General features: G+C 38.4%; 1 protein-coding gene across 4 annotated transcripts in view; it reads right to left on the bottom strand.

The window, feature by feature from the left end:
• The window catches only part of Cobl (cordon-bleu WH2 repeat protein), a 210,663-nt gene that overhangs the window by 69,980 nt on the left and 120,059 nt on the right, over positions 1–20,624 (bottom strand). The window lies entirely within an intron of this gene.

Here is a 20,624-nt window from a genome sequence, read left to right on the forward strand (position 1 = left end):
CTTTGTTTATACAGACCAAATTACTAACAGTTGGCATACAGTTTTCCAGTCTTTGTTTTAACATTTTCCTTGCCTTTAAAATCACAGTAGTCCTCCAGTCTCCGGTCAGAAGTAGGATACCCTGTCTGCTGAGAAGACAGATCTCTGGTAGCATGATTTAGTTGTGTTTGATATCCCGGGGTTACATAGAAGCTTCTGGATCTACCTGACCTGGAGGTCTCTTTACTCCACAAGCACAGGCACAGCCCATTGTAGTATACAGAGCCATTTTTGCAAAAGACTTCTGAGCCTGCTGGGGGTCTGGGCTCTCTTTACCCTGCAGTCAGGAGTTAGCTGCTTCTATTTTACCGGGTTATTGGCCAGAATCAAAAACACACGAGCTTCAAAGTGTCCCCAGAACACTGTTGGTGCTTTGCTCTCTCTGTCACAGTGGACAATGGACAAATAACTTCTATTCATTTCAGAAAGATTTCAAAAGGAGACATATATGCTTTAATAATCGTATTCTCCTATACTGTCCAGCTTTATGAAAGTATAATAGACAACAAGCAACATATATATGCATATATATACATATATATATTTAAGACATACAGCTTGATGATCTGACATACTTATACATTATGAAATAATCAGTCAAACTCTGCATACTTATCACTCATGTATTTACTGTTGGCATTTTTCTTCTCAAAGTATTACCTTTTAAGCAAAATCTTGAGAATTAAAAAAAATTCTACTATTACAATTAGTTTGATGAGCTATAATGAACCTCTTGGCCTTTACTTCAGTAGCAAAGATATGTGTTTGGTTATTACAAATTCAATTCCTCAGAGCACTTCCATAACTTCCCATATTTCTTTTTTATTTCCTTCCCTCCTTACTTCATAGTTTTCAATTAAATCCATTTATGGTAACTTCTTAAGTAAAGAACATGTTAAATTCCAAGTGAAGACAGCCAATTGTAAAGGTGCTACCCTACTTGACAATAAAACAAAAACAAAAACCTTTCATGTGGATGAATGACATCAGTAAGTGGGCAGAATAGGATGCCCCAATCCCTGTTTCCCCACAAAAAGGGACTTAATAACAATCAGAAGTCTAAAATGCTTTTACATGAGCCCCTGAAACCAGACAGAAATCACAGTACCCAAGCTCAAAGCTAAGAGCAGCCACAGTGAGGAAGAGAAGTCAATTCATGTCAACTACACTAGCCCTTCCCCCAGGCTAGTACAGCTCAGCACTAAAGGGGGGATATAAAGTGTGATTCACAGTCCTCCCTTGGGAGAAAAGAAGGGCTGGTGGGGAAAAGGGAGGGAGGCCTGATTTCCATCCTGACTGATTTGGATCACTGATGGGGAACTGGCATTTTTTTGGAAGCCTCGAGTTTTGGAAATAGTTGCTCAGAAGAGCTTGAAGGCTGCTTGTTGTAGAGCTTGGAGACTTGGCACTGCCCCTACCAGAGGCTGGTACAGCTTGGCACAAGCCTTTGGCACAATTAGGGAAAACACTGGCTTGCAGATCATTTTTTGGGAGGAAATGAGAAGTAAGGAAAATTCCTGCAGTGCTCTTCCCTATTGGAAAGGCTTTCACTTTCCTTGACAGAATAAGAAAAGAACTAACATTGAATGCCTGAGGACTGACTACCAACACCAAGAAAATCAGGCGGGTGGTTTGGGACACAGTAAAGATGCAGTAACACAGACAGACATAAGAGGGAGCAAGAAATGATTAAACCACTTTAAAAAAACAAACAAACCCACAAACCTTTCTAATTTGGAAGGCCTCACACAAAAAAAGCCACAGAAAAAGTATCCCCAGCAAAAGTTTGAGATATCATCAGGTTATTCAGTTGGACAAACTGATCTTTTTTTATCCTGTTAAATAGCCAGTTTGTAAGGTCTGGCTAATTTTTCCAATGTACAATTTACAAGGAAAAAAGAAAAGATAAAAGGAACAAATTAAATCTCCAGAAAACAAAACCAAAGAAGTGGAAACCCATGATTTGGAATGAAAAAAATAATTACTTTACAGAAGTTCAATGTATTAAAAAAAAAAAAAAAAGCACAGACACCTAGGCTGGCCCTGGTGGCTGATGCCTAGCATCATACTACTTGGGAGACTGAGCTCTGATGATCCCAATTGAAAACCAGCCCAGGCAGGAAAGTCTATGAAACTCTGAACTCCAGTTAGCCAGGGTTACCAACGTGAACCGACAGAGCACGCAGCGGAATTGCTTTTTTCCTACTTTGTAAAAAATTACATTGGAGGTTTTGTTTTGTTTTGTTTTTGCCAGTCCTGGGACTTGAATTCAGGGCATAAGCCCTGTCCCTGAGCCTCTCTATGCTCAAGGCTAGTGACCTAACACTTGAGCCACAGAGCTACTTCTGGCTTTTTCGGAGTTTATTGGAGATAAGAGTTTTCCCTGAGTAGCTAGGATTATAGGCATGAGCTACCAACACCCAATTGATGTTGGAGTTTCGATAGGGACTGAAGTGAATCTGTAGTTTGCTTTTTGGGTAATACATACTAATAGTATTCATGAACACTGAACATTGGATATCTTTCAATTATTTATGTTTTCTAAATTTCTCTCATCAATGCTTTATAGTTTGCAGTATAGTGGCCTTTCCCCTTCTTGATTAGCTTTATAAAAACAAACCTGAGTTCATCAAACCAAAAAGCTTTTGAACAGCAAAGAAAATAAGTATACAGAGACAAACCATGGATTATGAGAAAGTATTTCAAACCATATATGGGATAAGATAGCATATTAAATATATAAAAATGCAGTTCAACATCGAGAAACAGCTCAATTTGAGAGTAAGCAAAGGATTTCAACAGATATTCTCAGAAGAATATATAAATGGTTTAAGAGATAAGTGGAAAAATTCATCCATATCTCAAATCCTCAGAGCAAAGCAAATTAAAACCACAATATTACCTCATACCTGTAAGAATGGTTATTATACACAAAGGCAAATAATAGCAAGTATTGTGAAGGACATAGAGAAAAGGAAACTTCATGTATACTCTCAGGAAGGATGTAAATTAACACTACCATTTTGAGAAATTAATGGAGGTCATCAATAAATCACAAACAGAGCTTTCATACAATCTAGCCATTTTATTTCTTAGTATATATCCAAGGAAATAGAATACAGTCTGGCCTTGAATTTGCCATTCTCCTGCCTGTTTTAGCTACAGCAAGAAGCACTCTAGTTGGCAAGAATAAGGTTTTTTTTCATTATCTTTGAACTGAGGGTTCTGTGCTTATCAGACAGGTATTTTACCACTTGAGCTAAGACTGAAGCCTTAACAATAGATTTTTAATATTCTCTTCACACACAGACACAGACACACAGAAACACACAATTATAAGTTGGTGAAGGTACAGATATGTTAATTATCTTGGCTGACTATTTTTACAATGTATTAAGCACCGTACTTTATCCATAAATACACAACATTATTTTTTATCTATTTTAAAACAAAATATTAAAATGAAGAAATAAAAACCTTGCCAGTGGGTATTTATTATTCATTATCACCAAAGGAGAATCTTTTCAACTAAAATGGAAGCATATTTGATAACAAGAAAGTACCTGAATGTATGAAGCTGTTAAGGCAATTATACAGGGAACTATGGAATTCTGTGATACAATAACCATAGTGTAGAAATCATTTTTATTTCTAGTACAGAATTTGGGAGATAAAAGCATAAAAATAACTACAAGTATGAAATGTTGTTAATGGATACAAAAATGTAAAAAAATGTAATTTGTTACATCAATTACATAAAGTGGGGAAAATGTAAAGAAGCACAGCTTTTATATAGTGTTCATGTTAAATTGATATCAACTTTTAAAAAAGATTGTTATATTTATGCAATCCCCATGGTAATCACAAAGAAAATGCACAAGAGAGGATGGAAGATGCACACAGAAGATGCACAAAAGAAACAAGAAAGGAATCCAAGTCTGTCAGTATGAAAGAATAAAACACAAAGTAAATAGGGAAAGAGAAAAAAGGACAAAATACATAAATACATAAAACTATTAAAAATAGCAACAGCAGGCCCTTAATTGCTTAAATACAATAGATTCAACACCCCAAGAAATGACACAGAGTGGCTAAATGGGGAGATCAACTATGCTCTGTTTGTACTATTATACTATATTCCACACATAGTTATATGATATATATGTGTTCTACACACATATTTTCACATAATATATACACATGATACATATTTGTATATAATATTCATAAATGCGATCCATATGCACAGAATACACATCCTTTACAAGTGTATATAAAACATTCTCCAAGATCTTCACTAACCATACAACAGACAAAGGCCTCATATCTAAAATATATCAACAGCTCAAAAAATTGAATCACTCCAAAATTAATCTCCAAAGTAACAACCATCCCATTAAAAGATGGGCCAAAGACTTAAAGAGAGTCTTCTCTGAAGAAGAAACAAAAATGGCCTATAGACACATGAAGAAATGCTCAACATCTCTGGTCATAAAAGAAATGCAAATCAAAGCAACTCTTAAGATTCTACCTCACTCCAGTTAGAATGGCCAGGATCAAAAAATCTAATGACAATAGATGCTGGAGGGGATGTGGCCAGGAGGGATCACTACTACACTGTTGATGGGAGTGCAAACTCCTTCAACCACTATGGAAGCAGTATGGCAGTTCCTCAAAAGACTAAACATAGAGCTCCCCTATGACCCAGCAATTCCACTACTTGGCATTTATCTACTCATCCAGAAACAAGGACATACTAAATTCACTAGCACAATGATGTTCATTGCAGCACTATTTACCATAGCAAAGATATGGACCCAACCCAAATGTCCCTCAGTTGATGAGTGGATCAACAAGATGTGGTATTTATACACAATGGAATTCTATGCTGCCATCAGAAAGAACAACATCTCCCCATTTGTAAGGAAATCAAAAGACTTAAAGAGAAAATCATATTAAGTGAAGTAAACCAGACACAAAGGAACATAGGCTCAATGGTTTCCCTCATTTGTCACATTCAATAGAAACCTTGAGCTCTCATAGCAGAGATTTGCAATAGAGCAAAACCTAGATACATAAGGCCATACAGTATGATGCTAAATGAAAGGACCTCTAGGATATAAAAATAAAAGCCATATAATGAGTGATTGTTGTCCTTAATGTACTATGTTATCTCTCATCTCTTTTGCTGTCCCTTGGTTATCTCATATTGTTACATTATTTCACTTTGTTATCTGATATATTGGATAAATACATATTTAGTTATTTGAAATTGGATAGGGAAGGGGGGAAAACAAGATGAAGGGTAGGGGTGGGGGGGAGGGAAATGGGGACCAAGACATGAGAAAGGGTATCAATGTATGTGAAGTAATGCACCTTCTATCTGGTGAATATAATGTAACCCTTCTATTCATTACAATAAAAAATATATGAAAAAAAAACATTCTCCAAAGGAAATCATACTTTAATCCTAACAAAATTTAGACTATAATCAAGTTGGGCACAGTAGCATATGTATGATGAGGATGTCAATTACATAAAAGCAGGGGAAATATGTAAGTATTACTCAACAGTGTTTGTGTGTAGCTGATACAGTTACTCATATTGGGAAAACAAATTGCATCAAAATCTGCCACAGAGAAAGGGAGAGACAGGAAGACTACTATGATGATGTAAGGGCCACTTCACTAGGAAAATATAACAATTATAAATATTTATGTGCATGCCATGTAGAATATCCAAATATACAGAGTGAAAACATATAAAGCAAACACAGGCCAAATTAAAAGGATAACTAATTACAAATAAAAGTAAAATATTTCAATTATACTTTTGGTAATGGATAGATCAACCAGAGAAAAGATCATACACAAACTATATATGATACAGATACATGGGTATATAAGATATATACATAATTATCACACACATATACATACATATATAACATATACATAAATGATACATATTTGTATATATGTATTATGTATAAATGTGATATATATATACACATATATACCCACAGAATACACATTCTTCACAAGTACAATAAAACATTTTCCAAGAGAAATCATACTTTAAGCAACAGAAAAGTTCTTAACAATATTACAAGACTATAGTCAAGCTGGGCATGGTGGCATTATAACATACTAAAACCTATGGGATACAACAAAAGCCATTCTAAGAGAAAACTTGTAGCTCTATTACTCACATTAAAATGGAAGAAAGTTCTTTTCAGCAGCCTATGTTTGTATCTCAAGACCTAAAAGTAGAACTAAGCGAAGATTTAGTAGAAGAAAAGAAATAATGAAAATTTGAGTAGAAATATATGACATAGAAAGCAAAAAATAAAAAAGAAATGAGCGCATCTTCCACAAATATGAATAAAATTGGGACACTATTATACCTATGAAAATTTCAGGGAAGACTAAAATTTAAAAATCAGAAATAAAAAAGAGGAGCTATGGCCCAAGTGTTAGAATGGCAACCTTGAGAAGAAAAAGTCAAGCAAGCAAGCAAGAGCCTAAGGCTTTGAGTTCAAGTTTCATATTAAGTAAGTAAATTAATCAATCAATAAAGGAAGTCAGAAAAAATCAGAAATGAAAGATGATAGATAACTCAGAAATTAAAAATACCTTTAGATTACTATAAATAATTAGGATAGATAATGCAGAAAAAGTACTATACATCCTACCCATGACGGAATCATTAAAAAATAAAATATATGAACAGATTTGAAAACTATTAAGGAAATCAAAAGTTCTTCAGCAAAGGAAAGAACATGACTTGTTGACTTCAATGGATTGTTCAACCAAATTTATTTATACAAGAAATAATACCGGTCATCCTTCTCCTACCAAAGAAACAGAAGAAGAAACATTTCTAAATTTAATTTTAAAGTCTGAATTAGCCTAATAACAAAAGAGGTCAATGAAACTACTAGGGGAAAAAGAAAATCTAAAAATGAATATTCCTAATGATCATTGCTACAAAAATCTTCAATCAATTATTAGAATCAGAATTTATCTGATTCTAATAAATAAAGGAGTGTATACCATGACCAAATCAGATACATTCTTGGACAGCAAAGAGAGTTCAATATTGTGAAAGAAAATAAAATCAATGTAAGCCGGGTATGATGGCTCATGCCTGTAATCCTAGCTACCTTGGAGGCTGAGATCTGAGGATCAAGGTTATCTCTAATTAACCTCTAGAAAATGGGGAAGTGGGGCTTGGCTTAAGGGTAGGGTGGTAGCCTTGAGCTGAAGAGCTCAGGGACAATGCCCAGGCCAAGTTTAAGCCCCAGGAACCACGAAAATAAAATAAAATAAAATAACATATGTGTAATAATCCATTTGGAGTTAATTCTAATGCAGGGTGACAAAGAAGGATCCAACTTTAGTTTTCTGCACGTGCTTAACCAGTTCTGCCAGCACAACTTGTTGAAGAGGCTGTCTTTCTTCCATTCTATTTTTTTGGCTCCCTTGTCAAAGATTAGGTGGCCATAGGTCTGTGGTTTAATATCTGGATCCTCAGTTCTGTTCCAGTGGTCTTCAGGCCTGTTCTTGGGCCAAATGGATCAAAGACCTAGAGGTAAAAGCTGACACACTGAAAACTTTACAAGAAGGAATAGGAGATACACTAGGCCTCCTTGGCACACGTCGAAACTTTCTTAATAAGGACCAAGAATCATAGCAAATAAGAGAAAGGCTGGATAAGTGGGACTGCATTAAACTGCAGAGCTTTTGTATGGCCAAGGACATAGCTAGTAAATTAATTAGGAAGCCTACAGAGTGGGAGAAGATCTTCACCAACCAAACAACGGACAAAGGCCTCGTATCTAAAATATATCAACAGCTCAAAAAATTGAATCACTCCAAAACTAATCTCCAAAGTAACAACCATCCCATTAAAAAATGGGCCAAAGACTTAAAGAGAGTTTTCTCTGAAAAAGAAACAAAAATGGCCTATAGACACATAAAGAAATGCTCAACATCTCTGGTCATAAAAGAAATGCAAATCAAAACAACTCTAAGATTCCACCTCACTCCAGGTAGAATGGCCAGGATCAGGAAAACGAATAACAACAGATGCTGGAGGGGATGTGGCCAGGAGGGATCACTACTACACTGTTGATGGGAGTACAAACTCGTTCAACCACTATGGAAAGCAGTATGGCTGTTCCTCAAAAGGCTTAACACAGAGCTCCCCTATTACCCAGTAATTCCACTACTTGTCATCTACCCAACCATCCAGAAACTAGGGCATACTAGATCCACTACCACAACAATGTTCATTGCAGCATTATTCACCGTAGCAAAAATATGGAACCAACCTAGATGTCCCTCAGTTGATGAGTGGATCAACAAGATGTGGTATTTGTACACAATGGAATTCTATGCTACTGTCAGAAAAAACGACATCGCCCCATTTGTTAAGAAATGGAAAGACTTAGAAAAAATCATATTAAGTGAAGTAAGCCAGACTCAAAGGAACTTAGGCTCAATGGTTTCCCTCATTTGTCATAATCTGTAGAAACCTTGGGCTCTACTAGCAGAGATCTGCAATAGAGCAAAACCTTGATACATAAAGTCATATAGTATGAAGCTAATTGAAAAGACCTCCAGGATATTGAAACAAAAGCCATTGTTGTCCTTAATGTACTATGTTATCTCTCATCTCTTTTGCTGTCCCTTGTTTATCTCATATTGTTACATTATTTCACTTTGTTATCTGATATATTGGATTTATTTGTATTTGGTTATTTGAAATTGGATAGGGAAGGGGGGAAAACCAAGATGGGGGGGGTGGAGGGGAAGGTAATGGAGACCAAGACATGCGAAAGGGTATCATATATATGAATTAATGCACCTTCTATCTGGCAAATATCATGTAACCCTTTTATTAATTACAATAAAAAATAAATAAAAAATATGTAATAAACAATATTAACAGATTGAAGGGCAAAACTCCCAGGTCATCTCAACTGATTTAAGAAAAAATTTGACAAAACTAACAATCTCTTTATGCTAAAAACACTAAACAAAGGACAGAAGGAATTAGACTCAGTATAATAAAATTCATACATAAAACATCCCCAAATTAAGATCATACTCACAAGAGATTATACTCTAAGATTATAAAAAAAAATGCAAAGGTACATACAATGGCCACTTCTATCAGTAGACAGTAATTACAAGCTACAAAGATAGTTGAAGCATTAAAGACGACAGTGGAGAAGTATTTCATGACACAGCCTGGAAGTCAATAATCTATTAGATTTAATACACTCCCTATTAATAGGCCAAAATAAATTTATCAAATATTCTCTGATGGATCCAATTGAATTTCATACAACTATCTCAAAATTCTAGGTAAAAATTTACTATCTTTGTTTGTTTGTTGTTGTTGTGCCAGGCTTGAACTCTAGGCCTGGCCAGAAATATATAAAATATATATTATATGATAATATGTGAAATAGAAATATATAAAATGGGTACCACTCAAAAGTGGTACTCTGACACATAAGCCACATCTCCACTTCTGGCTTTTTTTTGGTGGTTAGTTGGAGATGAGAATCTCATGGACTTTCCTGATCAAGCTGGTTTTGAACAGATCTTCAGATCTCACCATCCCAAGTAGCTAGGATTACAAGTTTGAGGCCCTAGTGCCCTTATCTTTGTTTTAAAAAGGAGGATACTGAGGCTTATGGAGGTTCCTCACTCAAGGTCATAGAGATAATGTGAGCAGCAGTAGGAATAAATCTCATAGTGTTTTGACTCTGAGCCAGTGCTCTGAAGCCATTTCCTTATATTGTCTTCTCTGCTGGAGGCCAATGGGTCAGGAAGAAATAACTGCAGTTCAAATGGAAATGTTCCTTCCTATGATACTGTAAGTGACTCAAACCCATTGTCTCACGTGGTAAACATCTGCCCATGGGCAAATTAGAAAACTAGAAAAAGTACTGAAGGGTAAACATTTAAAACTCTAATGTCCTCATTGAGCATATTCTTTGAGAAACAAAACATCCATGTGCTCCTGGTTTTTGGAATTTCTGTCCTCTTTTCTTCAGGTCCTGGGAATTCAGTGCCCTCTTGTTATAGACTGAAAGTATGGTCCACCAAATCAGATTCTAACACCCAGTGTGATGATCAGAAAGGTGGTAATTAGATCTATAAGGGATCCTTCCAAAGTTTGGGACTCCAGGACACACTACAGCTTTCCTACCATGTAGAGACACCTAAGCAGGAGACACCTAAGATATTTCTTTTAGAAGGTCAGAGTTGTTTCCAGTCCAAGTCTCCTCTGGTGAATGTCAGATAGCAAGGAAGCTTTCCCCAGCAGCAGAGCCAACACTGGCGTCCCCATCTTCTAGAAAGCATGGTTCCAGGGCTCCCTTTTTCCCCTGTGTTAATTATGTACAGACCCTGACTGGAGGTCAGAAGTGTGGGGGGGGGAGGGAGGGAAGAGTAGGAAATTCTAATTTAAAGAGGATAAATATAGACTCTTGTCATTTCCTCACTTTGATCTCACATCTTGCTCAGTGTTTGATATTTTATAGAGGTAATTAAAAATGATCAAATGACCTTTTCTTTTTTTAAATCTGACCTGCTCACCCCTTCTACCCTACCTGGAACCTGCCTATCAGATCCTCTCACCTAGAGCCCCGTGCTTGCAGTCTCTGGTGCCCCTGGCTTTGTGTCCTTCCTGTACCACCATTTCAAAAAGCTCTGGTAAGTTCTAGTAGATTTGCTTATTTTTATCCCTTATGCCAGTCCTGGGGCTTCAACTCAGGGCTTAGGCACTGTTCTTAGGCTTTTTTGCTCCAGGCTAGTGCTATACCACCTTAGCCACATCTCTTATTTCTAACTTATGAGTGATTCAGAGATAGGGCTCGTGGCTGCCTTTGAACTGAGATCCTCAGATCTCCAGCTGGGTTTGCATTTTGTACTAGGTCTGGTTTTGTCTGAAGCTACAGACAGTTCATTCTCATGGCTGCACAGTAACACATTACACAAATAAATCATCCCTAACCTACCCCAGTGCGGGCAGGCAGGCATGTGGTAGGTGCCCTTTGACTGCTACCATGAACAATGCTGCTGTGAATACACCTATGCAGATCTGCAGATGGAGTGCAAGATTCACAGAATCAGTAAGGAGTACAAACTCTCAGTGGGAGGTGAATATGCTCAGTGGGCGGTGCTTGGTCCTGGGGACCTGTAGTCAGCTTTTAGTGGCTGCTGGCCAATGATTTTCTACAGTGAATGCTCAGAAATCCTTATTCTTAGTCCCTCTTCACATTTTCTCTAAATTCCAAATACAAAATTCCTCTATGATCCTCAGTGACTCCACTTCTGCTCTACAATCTTGCCCCATAGGCTATAGAAAGCACAGATCCAAGAGCAGGAGCCAGATTCCCAGATATGGTTCCTGTCCTCCGAAGGAAAGCGGAGTCTCCACAGGCTTGGGAGGCTTGGAATGGGTCTTAGGGAGCTCCCCAGGAACTCTTGTACAGTTCCTGATCCACTTCATCAGAAGCCATCCTCTCCTCATGGGAAGACACCATACAAATATCTATACATACATGCAAACAGTCCCATGTATGTGCAGAAAATCCTTCCCTAACCCCATGAGGTTTACTGAGCACAGATTCCCCTTGAACTTCCCTGGCTTCTGTCACCCACCTTCACTGCCATCTGGCTTCTCTTCCTTATTTTAGGAAGGCCATGTGTGATGATCACTATTCACCCCAGATTCACATCTCAGGGTTCTTTCTGCGTCATATGAAGTGTTCCTGCTTTCTTGAGCCCTATCTTTCTGTACCCCAACTGCTATTCCCAGCATGATGCTACAAGTGCTGGCTTCTTCCCTCCTTTACACTTCAATATGTATACAGATGTCTTCCCAATCTCCTAGGTCACTGCTCTGCCCACTGCCTTTTCCACGTGTGTCCTAAAAAACAAATCAAAAACAAAAACAAAAAAACAACCAAAAAACCCCCTTTCAGCCATAGCCTATCTATGAATTCAGATTCACACACTTGACAGATACTCTTTAGACACTGGAATCCTCACTTTTGCTGTTGGCCCTGCCCTGCTGCTCACTTCTACACTGAGTTGGTTATTGCTGTGAAGGTGCCAGAATTACAGCCCTGCTTTCAAATGGCCCTGAACATCTGCTCAGATTATTATGACCTACTTGGTTTCCACCAGTACTAGCTATGAAAGGCTATGTATTTATTTAAAAAATGTTTTATGTTCGGAGGCTGGGAGTTTGGCCTAGTATGCATGAAGACCCAGGTTCAATTCCTTGGTACCAAATACATAGAAAGAAAACCTGGAAATGGTGCTGTGGCTCAAGTGGTAGAGCTCTAACCTTGAAAAAGCTTAAGGACCGTGGTTAAAATATGAGTTCAAGCCCCAGGACTGGCAAATATATATATGTTTCAGATGTTCCAGGTACTATTCTCCATGAAAGAAGAGAAGATTCAGAAGAATAACAAATGTTTCTTTTCTTTTCCACTGACTTCATGGTCTCAAAGATGTCAGAGATAAGCAACTGGGCAACCTTTAGGACACATTTTACAAAATATAAAATGTGGTCAGGTAATAGAAGTTCATGCATACAATTCTAGCTACTCAGGAGATGGAGATCTGAGGATTGCAGTCTGAATCCAGCCTGGGCAACAAAGTCTGCGAGATTCGTATCTACAAGAAACTATTCAGAAAAAGTCAGAAATGGTACTGTGGCTCAAGTGACAGTGTGGTATCCTTGAGACAATGAAGCTCAGAGACAGCACCCAAGCCCTGAATTCAAGCCCAGGGACCACCACAAAGGTAAGTAAATTAATAAATAAAATGTGGTAGTGACCTGTCTTTGTGGTGCTGAGGATAGAGAGCTGCTATGAGTGATAAATAGCAAGAGTCATGGAAGGCTGTTCTGAGGGAATGGGTGTATTCCCACAAGGAAACAAGAGAGTAGGGGCTGTGAGGCTTATTAACACCAATGTCAGGGTGACATTGGTGGCACTCAGAAGTGCCAGTTAGGTAGGGTCACCAGGTATATTCTATGACTGATGGCACTTGGAAGGAGGTTGATTTTGGGTGCTTAGTTTTGCTTTACAACTACAAGAAGGAGCCACTGAATCAAGTGCAGCATGGTGCCTGCCTCTCAGTGTGGTTCTCACAGTGCTGGCCTCATGTACAGGAATCTCCATGCATACAAATACAAGGATCCTCACAGCTGCATCTTCCTGTCCTGTGTTTCCCCAACAATCATCCATTCTTTGGGATCCAGCATCCTTTTCACATCTCACAAAAAGGAATGACTGCCTGTTCTTTCATCCAGTACAGTAACCAGTAACCAGTTACCAGTGTGTGTGCGTGTGTGTGCGTGTGCGTGTGTGTGTGTGTGTCTTTCTAGACTAGGGCCTTAGAAACACCAAGAGGACCTATTTCCACCTGTGTAACTGAGCACTTAGCAAGGCCAGACAGGGCACAGGACAGGGCATGGGGTATCTGCAATAGAAACAACACTACCAGGCAGAGAAGCCTGCAGAGACATTGGTTCATTCCTACTAATTTCTTCATATCTGCTTCCCAGGAGGATAAAAGAAGCACGTTTCTGTGAATGTCTTTCAGGTTAAATTGTTCCTTTAGAAAGGCAAATTAAAAAAAAAAATCAACGACTTTAGACCCTACCCAAGGATGAAGAGCAGCAACAACAAAATAGATTAATATATAAAGGAAATGAGGAGATAACAATTTTTAAAAATGAGCAGAAATTAAGAAACAAAAAAGATGCAAGAGAAAAATCATTGACACTGACCTGTGTGTTATGAAATGACTAAGCCATTAACTTCTATCTACATCATCTAGGGAAAGGAGAGAGACCATTAGGAAAATCTCAAGAGAGATATGGACACTCGACAGGCTCCTTACCAAAGTAAATCAATGCATTCCACAGTCACTGGGACCATCAGGACCAAGTCCAGATGAGGGATTTTCATGTGGGTGGTTGTGTCCATATTTACTAAGTGTTCCCTGGTAAAGTTCCGCTGTACAGGGTTGGAGAAAAATGCCTTCTGATGAAAGAATAAGTCAAACAAGCAAAACAGAATGTCATGAGGTAGTGTGACAAATGCTTTAACTGATTTGTGGCTGATGGAAAGTGGACTGCTTTCCTGAATATTTTGTAGGATTTCCCTCTGCTCCCTACTCCTGCCTACTCCCACCTTCTCTCACTCATTCTCTCCTTTCTTCCTCCTTCCTGTTCTTTCTTCTTTCACTTGCTTGCTTTCTGTGCTGTTCCTGAGGCTTGAACTCAGGGCCTTTCACTCTCATTTGGCTTTTTCAATCAAGGCTCATGCTCTACCACTAGAGCCACAACTTCACTTTCACCGGTTACCTGGAAATAGGAGCCACATGGATTTTTCTTCTCAGGCTGGCTTCAAACTCTCAGCCACCTGAGTAGCTAAGATTCTAAGTATGAGCCAATAGGGCCTTCTAGAATTTATTATTGTCCCCAAAAGAAGTTGGAAGCAAGGACTGCAGGTAATTTCTAAAACATGTGGCATTTGAAAATATGTAATAGATGGGCTGGGAGTTTGGCCTAGTGGTAGAGTGCTTGCTTAGCATGCATGAAGACCTGGGTTCGATTCCTTGGTACCATATACATAGAAAAAAGCCAGAAGTGCTGCTGTGCCTCAAGTGGTGGAGCTCTAGCCTTGAGAAAGTCCAAGGACATTGCCTCAGGCCATGAGTTCAAGGCCCAGGACTGGCAAAAGAAAAGAGAAAACATGTAGTAGATTCTTAATATGTAAGGTAAAACTACTTACTAACATGGCATTGTTTCTAGAAATAATTTTCTATCAACTTCCTTGTAATCCCATGGTCTCCTTTGGGTGGTATAGGGTACAGATGCACTGGACACACAGATTGTTCTGGGAGTTCCTACACTTTGCTTCCTTAAATCCCTGTCTGACAAAGGACTTTCCCCTCCAGGCCATGTGCAATATCACATTCCTTTGTATCATTTGACTTCCAAGTAACCCCTTCTGCTAGCAGTCTACACCGAGAAGCCCTTGCACTAGTGAATGCTGGACTCATGTAGAGCAGCAGGCATTAAAGCACCTTTAGGCTTGTCCTGAACAAGTTTCTCATTAGCCTTCATTGCCTTGGTATACATCTATTTTGAACACAACAGTGTACCTAACAACAGCTTCTCACACTCCCTAGTTAATGTCCATAGCACTATGCTCTGTACCTGTGCAGAGTAAAAATAAACTCACCATCTTCCCTGAGTTGTGGGAGATGTTATCATCTTAGTCTTCTTGTGAAACATCAAGGTTTTATTGACATCCCACTTTGCACGTAGCTTAGCATAGGACGCAGGCATTGGTTTCTAGCCATCCAGGGAACAGCCCACCCTCCCTGTGGAAAGGGGTCGGGGGACATCTGTGCTTCACAGAAGTTTTAACTTTTGGTATGGATTCTACCAATATTCTTAAGAGAATAACACAAGGAGGTATGTCAAGTGCAAATTAATACTAAGACTGGAGAAAGTGAATAAATTTGGAGTCTCATAAGGTAGATTTTATCATTACTCTGTCAACTATTCAAAAAAAGTAAATGATTTTATGAATGATAATTGCAAGTATTTATAAAGTTCCCATTAAGAAATAAGGCTTAATTTAATCTAATTTCTTCCTGATAACAATCCTCTCTTATAAAACATTTACTATTATAACTTTGTAGTGCTAAGGACTGAACCCAGGACTTTTACCATTAAGGGGTACATCAGGACGCAGAAGACCGAGTCAGTGGCTGGATTCCTTGCCTATTGTTGCTCTACACTTCCTTTAAATTGTTTTTTAAACTGTTGCTATAAAGTTGATGGGCAGAGGGATTACAGCTACGTAAATCAGGTAAAGAATACATTTCTTAGCTGGGCACCAGTGGCTTATGACTATAATCCTATCCACTTAGAAGGCTGAGATCTTTGGATCACAGCTCAAAGCCAGCCCGGGCAAAAAAGTCCATGAGATTCATATCTTCAAGAAACTACTGAGAAAAAGCTAGAAGTGGTAGACTGCTAGGCTTGAGCAAAAGAAGAAGCTCAAGGATAGGATAGCACCCAGGCCCAAGTTCAAGCTAAAGAAAGACAGAGAGAGAGAGAGAGAGAGAGAGAGAGAGAGAGAGAGAGAGAGAGAGACAGACAGACAGACAGACAGACAGACAGACAGACAGAAAGAGCAGTTCTTTTTGGACAATGTCATCCCTTCCCTCACTCCCTCTTGGTATTTCCCACCCAAATCTACCCACAATTTTGTACAGTTCATTTTCCACAGCGATTTAATGAGTACCACTGCTGTATTTGTTTGTGCTCCTTTCTTTGAAGGAAAATGTCCTCTCAAAAAGTCCTCACGGAAAAAGTCTTCTTTAATATAAGATGTCACCTCTTAATGGGAGTACCCTCAGCAAATATAGGCTACATTAGCCTAAATTAGCAGCCTTAATATACAGAAGAAAGCAATATATTCAATATGACAGTATTTTGCTGAAAATAAAAATAAAACATCTGAGCCCTTTATAATGCTACTTGAGTTTATAAAAGGGGCAAAAGCATGTCGTCAAGATTTATGAAGTAACTTGCAAAGAATAAAAGAAAGTATGTGGAGAGGAAAGGAAAATGATCTAAAATGTAAGTCATTACAATGTCAAATAAATCAACACATTAAAAATGATTCAGACATCCAGGAGCCTTCTTAGGTTCACTGAAAGTGTGTTACATCAAAATACATTTCTTCTGGCAATTCTTAATCTTTACATAATAGGTTTTGGTGGGTAAGATGGGTAACGCTCATCCAAAACACAAATAACATTCAGGACTTTATTTGATCAGCTATATCCTTTCTTTCCTCCTGTGTTGGCTCATTCATGAGAAATTGCCAGACTTTTTATTGTTATTTTTATTGTCTTTAACTAGTCATATCAAAGCATCTCCATTCAACATGTCCATTTATGAGTACCATGCACCTTGATCAGAACTGCCAGATTTTTAACCATTTCAAATGAGAGGACAATTTTTTTTTTTTGCCAGTCCTGGGCTTGAGCTCAGGGCCTGAGCACTGTCCTTGGACTTTCTCGAGGCTAGAGCTCTACCACTTGAGCCTCAGCACCATTTCTGGCTTTTTTCTATGTATGTGGTGCCGAGGAATCGAACCCGGGTCTTCATGCATGCTAGGCAAGCACTTTAACCACTAGGCCAAACTCCTGGCCCGAGAGGACAAATTTAAGAAAAGGTAAATTCAGCCGGGTGCTGGTAGCTCATGCCTATAATCCTAGCTACTCAGGAGTCTAAGATCTGAGGAACAGGGTTCAAATATTTGTTTTGATATAACATTGTATTGGGCTGAGAGTGTGGCCTAGTGGAAGATGCTTGCCTAGCATGCACAAAGTCCCAGGTTTGATTCCTCAGTATCACATACACAGAAAAAGCCTGGAGTAGCACTGTGGCTCAAGTGGTAAAATGCTAGCCTTGAGCCGAAGAGCTCAGTGACAGTACCCGGGCCCAGAGTTCAAGCCATACATTAAAATATGTATGTATGTATGTATGTATGTATGTATGTATGTATGTGTATATATAATTATATAATATTCTCCATATAATATATATTATATATATTTATATAATATTCTGTATTTCCTTGCCTATCTATCCTGTTTCATTTCCCCTTCTCTAAACAACTTTGGTCCTTTTTAAGCTTAAATGGGGTATAGAGGGTAATGGTGTCTCTTCTACAGTTACTATCTGGTTAAGAGTGGACTGCTGGCCCTATTTGGAATAAAAGGAATCAGAAATTGATTTCCCTGTTTAAGTTACGAGGTGACATGGAAAACTGAGTTGCTAGGAAATTTAGTTGACAGCCTGCTACCATCAAGATCAAATGATGATTAGGATCAGATGATATCAAGTAACTCTTTTAACTCTGAGTTAAGAGGGCAGTGAGTCTTTCGATCTTTTCAGTTTATTGGCACTAGTTACCAAGAAACTCTGGGATTAACCAGTCCACTCTCTATAAAATAAGGTACAAATTAGCTTTGCAGTTAACACTCTAATGAACCTATTTTTTGTTTTGTTTTTCTTTTTGTAGTACTGGTCCTGGGGTCCTTCAAAGCCTGGGTGCTATCAGAGCTTCTTTTGCTCAAGGTTAGCACTCTACCAGTTGAGCCACAGCTCCACTGGCTTTTCTGGTAGTTTAGTGGAGATAATAGTTTCAGAGACTTTCCTGTCTGGGCTAGCTTTGAACTGAGATCTGAGGATTTGTCTTCTGAGTAACCAGGATTATAGGCGTGAGTCACAGGCATCTGACAAGGAATGTAATTTCTGACCTTTGAATCTGCAAGAGAAGGGAAGGGGCAAATCTGCTGGGGTAGGGGGGAGGATTAGATCTCTATTGAAGCTGGTAGGTAATTAAGTTATCTTGTGCAATTCAATACTTGGCTCAGGCTTGCTAGTCTCTGTCACAGGTTGGTAAGTGAGGTATTCCTTCAGCTTCTAAGCCTCTACACAAAATCACACCAGTCCTTGAGATCTACTCATGAAAAGCATTTCAAGCTTTATTTTAGTAAGACGCAACTGAAGTGGATAGAAATGGAGAAGAGAAGCATTTCCTGCTTCTCATGCAGGAAATGGGACTTAAAAACCTCCTTCATTTGCATTCTTACACCCACGTTTCCTACTGTTGATCTAGCAGGTCAGGATAGAATCATGAAAATACATAGACATAAAGAAGCAAGACACTGATTGAATCACTTACTCCCATTAGCTCAAAATATGATCCTACTTAGAAATAGGGTCACTACAGATGGAATCAGTTATTAGCCTTTAGAATATGACAATAAATGTCTGCTGAGACAATTAATAAATTAGTAAATAAATATATAAACACGATTCTAAGGTGAGAGAAATAAATCATAATCTCACCCATTTCCATGTATAATGGGAAACATAGAGAGAATCGACATGATTGATAGGTAAAAGGATAGTGGACAAAATGAGAAAGAACCAGATGAAGAACCCTGACAATGGCTCTTTCCAGTGTATCTCTGTAATATAAAACTCAACTGCAACTTCCCTTTTCCTCTATGCTACAAAAATGTCTTCTGCCAGGGAAGTGACAAGCTTGATTTTCATTTTGATTTTATCAGAGATAGCCTCTCTAAAACACTGCACTCTAAGGACAGCTAAAAATAGGCAAGAATCTGATTTCCTTCAAACCAACACTTGCTTCTTTACCCACAAGTGTCAGACAGGAAGCCATTCATAAACAAAAGGTAGATGTTAAGCAACTAAAATAGCTGTCGTTTCCTTCAGCACGCTCAGTTCCAGCCGCTGTGTCCACCCATGAACTTCCCTGAAGCCTGACTGTTTTCCCAGGCTATGAACTGGGAGGGACACCAACTTCGAGGGTTCTCAGGAATGTTTGCTTTGGAAGCAAGTTCCTCTTCCCCCAAGCTTCTAAACACAAAGCCATGCCCTTTACCTTTACTATCACCAGGGCAGAAGGAAGCACCCAGATACCAAAGGTACCTTCTTCAGTCTTCCCAGTATTCTGCATTGGTATAAATGCTATTTTTATGTTTTTACATTTTAGAATTTAAACAGAACAGCGACTGAGCTGTTTGTGGCAAAAGAAATCAGTAGGAACTGATTTCTATAAATCAATATAAACACAGTTTTGTGCTAATTTGTAATGCAGTATATATATATACAATATAGTTATAATACATTTAGTGTAGCTATTGTATATATGTATAGAACAGTTATGGATTAGTAAAGTTCAAATATGGTATAATATACTATAGTATAGTTACATATAGTATATAGTATACTATAGTATTACTATGTACACTACTAGCACACTATAGTATAGTTACATAATATATAGTATATAGTATAGATAGTTGTGTGTGAGAGGTAAACAGATTTTATCTCCTTTTTTCTTTTGTTTTTCTTTTTCTGCCAGTTCTGCAGGGCTTGAACTTAGGGCATCCCACTCTTATTTCACTTTATTGCTTATGGCTAATGTTCTACCATTGAGTCATACTTCCAGTGCAGTATTTTACCAGCTATTCAGAGATGGAGTTTTGTTGACTTCTCTGCCCATGCTGGCTTCAAACCTTGAATTTTTGGGTCTCAGCATCCTGGGGAACTAGGCTGCGTGTATAAGCCACCAGTACCCATTTGGATTTTTGTCCTGCTTCCACCAGATGTACTACCTATGAGTGTACTTCCAGGGAAACCAGTCTGGACTACTGAAAAGGAAAACCATTAGTGGTCATTTTTGAACAAATAAAGAGAGCTGGGCACTGGTGGCCCACACTTGATATCCTATCCTAGCTACTTGGAAGGCTAAGAACTAGAAAAAAGTCCTGATCATCACACATCTGTTAGGCCTGTCCACAGATCCTATACCACTTCGACTTGATATTCAATGCTACCACAATTTCTGAGCTGTCTGCTTCATTGTGGCTAGTCAGCTAGACACCCCAATACCTACGCTGGACATTTAGAGAACTCCA

Source organism: Megascapheus bottae, chromosome 5, assembly GCF_031878675.1.
Source record: "Megascapheus bottae isolate mThoBot1 chromosome 5, mThoBot2.hap1, whole genome shotgun sequence".
NCBI lineage: Eukaryota > Metazoa > Chordata > Mammalia > Rodentia > Geomyidae > Megascapheus > Megascapheus bottae.